The 3537-nt window shown below is 41.0% G+C and overlaps 1 long non-coding RNA gene across 1 annotated transcript; it reads right to left on the reverse strand.

Moving 5' to 3' along the window:
* Window positions 1-303: 303 nt before the first annotated feature.
* On the reverse strand, window positions 304-3133 carry LOC102136406 (uncharacterized). The gene is made up of 4 exons (XR_006700544.3): window positions 2642-3133; window positions 1737-2024; window positions 675-768; window positions 304-588 (listed from the first exon to the last, which is right to left on the reverse strand). It is a non-coding gene; the product is annotated as an uncharacterized lncRNA (long non-coding RNA).
* Between the last annotated feature and the right edge of the window lie 404 nt (window positions 3134-3537).

Here is a 3537-nt window from a genome sequence, read left to right on the forward strand (position 1 = left end):
CAGCCTATCAAAGCACATGTAACATCTTACTGTATTCGTCAGTTTACTTATCTGCCTCTCCAACAGGACTGTGAGTTCCTTGAAGGCAATGAGTGTGCCCTTAATCTCTGTACCCAACATCCTACATTTTTTGTTTTCTCAATCTCTATTGAGCAAATATATTCTCTAGAATTTGGCGAGGTAATGGAGAGAGAAGCCTCAAGATGTCTAAAGGAGTGATTCAGCTATGGTTTTCTACTCACATCAGTCATCTTTCGTTATCAAAGTGCTGAATAATAAATTATCTCAAAATGCAGTGAATTAAAACAAAAATTATTTATTATTGTTCACGAATCTGAAGGTTGGCTAAATGTTGTCTGATCTAGGTTGGGCTTGACTCCAAACTGCACATTTATGCCAAGCCTATTCCATGTATCTTTCATTCTTTAGGGATCAGGGACCACCAGACCATGTTCTTGCCATGGCAATTGCGGAAGCACAGGAGGGAAATCATCTCTCAAGCCTTTGATCATGTTGTGTTTGGTAACATTTCATTAGCTAAAGCAAGTTACACGGGCCAATTCCAGCACTGATGGGAGCATGGTCTACCTACAATGGGAAGGAAAGGAGAATGAGGCTTTGCTTTGTCATATTCCAAGTGAATGAACAAATGTAAAGTAAACTAATCAACTTACACTTAATTAAAGTCAGATCTAGCACAAAACACATCGAGATCTTCTCTGGTGAAAATTGCTGTCTCTGTCTGGTATGTTGGGAACAAACTGACACCTGGAATAGAGTAATAAGTGGTAGGGAGTCACTACGAAGCACTTACATTAAGCACCTGCTAGGTTGCAGAACCTGTATAAGAATTGTAAATACAGAGAACCTAGTGGCCAAGATCTGTCCTCAAGGACCCCCAGACTGAAAGGGAAGACAGGAATGTAAGTTAACCAGATCTATGCTGTACAATAACTCCCTACTAAAGCAATGCTCAAGATTCCAAGAAAAAGAGGGAGGAGAAAAAATTCTGATTATGCCTCAGGGAAGATTTTCCTAATAAGGCAAAATCAAAAGAGAAAAAATCTAAGTACTCCTTCTAATTTGTTGAAAGAACTATCCAGGTTATTTACTTTTCTCTGAATCCTCAGTTCTTATCTGACAGCCTAGCACAGAATATGCCTTCAGTGCATGGTAGTTATAAGACTGGTGGATGAGGGTGGGTGTGGTGGCTCACGTCTGTAATCCCAGCACTTTGGGAGGCCAAGGCAGTTGGATCACCTGAGGTTGGGAGTTCGAGACCAGTGTGACCAATGTGGAGAAATCCCATCTTTACTGAAAATACAAAATTAGCTGGGCGTGGTGGCACATGCCGGTAATCCCAGCTACTCAGGAGGCTGAGGCAGGAGAATTGCTTGAACCCAGGAGGTGGAGGTTGCAGTGAGCCGATATCATGCCGTTGCACTCCAGCCTGGGCAAAGAGAGCAAAACACCCACTCAAAAAAAAAAAAAAAAAAAAAAAAAAAAAAAAAAAAAAAAACAAAAACTGGTGGATGACAAAATACTTCAGACTGCCTGTGAACTATCAACATAACCCTCATGTTTCCTTCTCCTTTTACAGATGATGAAACTAAAACCCAGATGTCTAATGTAACTGTAAAGATCACACAAATATTTAATGATGTTGCTGTAAGCAGAACCTAGGTCTTGTGGCTCCCAGTCTGGTGATTTCGTGCTAAAAATTGCATGAAAATTACCTGACTCTAGTTTTCGATGGAATAAAACAAAAATTATACAGCTGGGAGCTGTGTAGCACAGTGACTGCAACATAGTATCCACTCGGCAAATGTTTGTTGAATTGAATGGAGTTAAAAATTGGAAAGATTCGTAAAGATTCTCTCTTCTAATCCAGCCCTTCATTTTGCCACGATAAGGAAAGTGAGTGCAGGAACTGGGAAATGACTTTGCCAAGGTTGCGGGAACGGAGTTCTTTGCTTCTTCCTTTCATTGTCATTGGAATGCGAATGTGGTCTTGTAAACTGTGTCTGTGGGTAAAGAGGTGTGACATTGTTTAAAGTCATTTCCTTGTAAGCTCAGTCGCAAGCAGGCAAGTAGGAAAAGACAGTAATTCAAGTTGTCAGGGCCCTTAGAAACCTGCCCTAGGGTGTTGTATTCATAATGGAAAGAATTGAAATGCTTGAATATAGTTATTCTTGGGCCTATTCTGAAACCAAGAGTGTGTATCCTCAGCAGGCTTAATGCAGACAATTACAGTTAAACCCAGGCTTCCAGATAAGCTAAATTTCCAGGACCTTGTAAATAACTCTTTGTTCCCTGTCTCCTCGCGCTGGGTCCTGTCGGTATAAGGTGGGAGACAAGCAAAACAACCGCACACTCTTTATTCCTTTCCGTCCTCATCCTCTCCAGTAATTCCATCTTCCCAATTTTTCCATCTCAACTGTAACTTCATGGGGCACATACAACACTCCCCAAATTCTCTAATAATATAGAGACACCCTGAGCTGTTCATTCTGTTTTCTTGCCCCACAAACTTATTTTGGTTGCAAAGGACATTCCAAGGACAAGGACACATTAATCAATAGCAGGACGTAATGGACTCATTTACCACTGCAGCTAACCACATAGGAAGGAGGAGAATCACACATAGCAAGACGCTGTATCTTCTTTCTCTCTTCATACAGAGTCCTAGTGTGCCCTTTACTGCCTTTCAGTCCTTCCTGGGTCCATACTGGTGCTCTTCTAGAAAGAGGAGAGAAAGAAAATAGATTGCACCAACATTGAATTCATTCCTCATTTTTAACAGCGTGTAAGTATAAAGTTTTACAAATTAGCATGTCTGCAAGGAGCCACTGTTCATTCAGTCTGATCTTTTCATTTTCTGATGAGAAAACTGAGTTCTAGAAAGAATGAATGGCTTGTCCTTAGTCATCCTATGAAAACGGTTCAGGGCAATATTAGATCTCAGGGTTTTTGTGTCCCAGGGCTATTTGCCCCACACCTAACGGATGTATGACTTCCCCAGATTATCTTCAGAACATTAATGAACTTGTGGATTTAAACACATTGAACTTCTGTAGCTACTCTTATAGGGCCATTTAATTACACACACGAAACCTTTTCCATTTTAAGCATAGTGCTTATTTCACCCCAAAAGTCACTGGATCATCTGATTACTCAAGCCAGGTAAGCTAAATTTCTCATAAGTCATGCCTCTTAGAAACTTGTCATTTTGCTCTCTAAAGGTATCTCCAAAATAAAGAGATTTGAGTACATGGAAGGATGTTGAATCCATGGTCCAAAGACTCTGGATAGGAGCAGTGCCAAGGGAGCTGCTCACTTTGGAATTGCCTCCTGGTTCCCCTGGATTTAGCTTGTGTTTTGGGACTGGTAGGTGCTCAACCCTGAATTTCTTGTTGTGGACACTGAGCAAGGTATTGAATGACTTGGATTCTCAATTCCTTCATCTGAAGCTTGGGGATAATGATAGTCCTTCAGTGGTTGGACATGGTGGTTTTTAACTATCTGCCCATCCTCTCT

This window comes from Macaca fascicularis, chromosome 8, assembly GCF_037993035.2.
Source record: "Macaca fascicularis isolate 582-1 chromosome 8, T2T-MFA8v1.1".
Taxonomy (NCBI): Eukaryota; Metazoa; Chordata; class Mammalia; order Primates; family Cercopithecidae; genus Macaca; species Macaca fascicularis.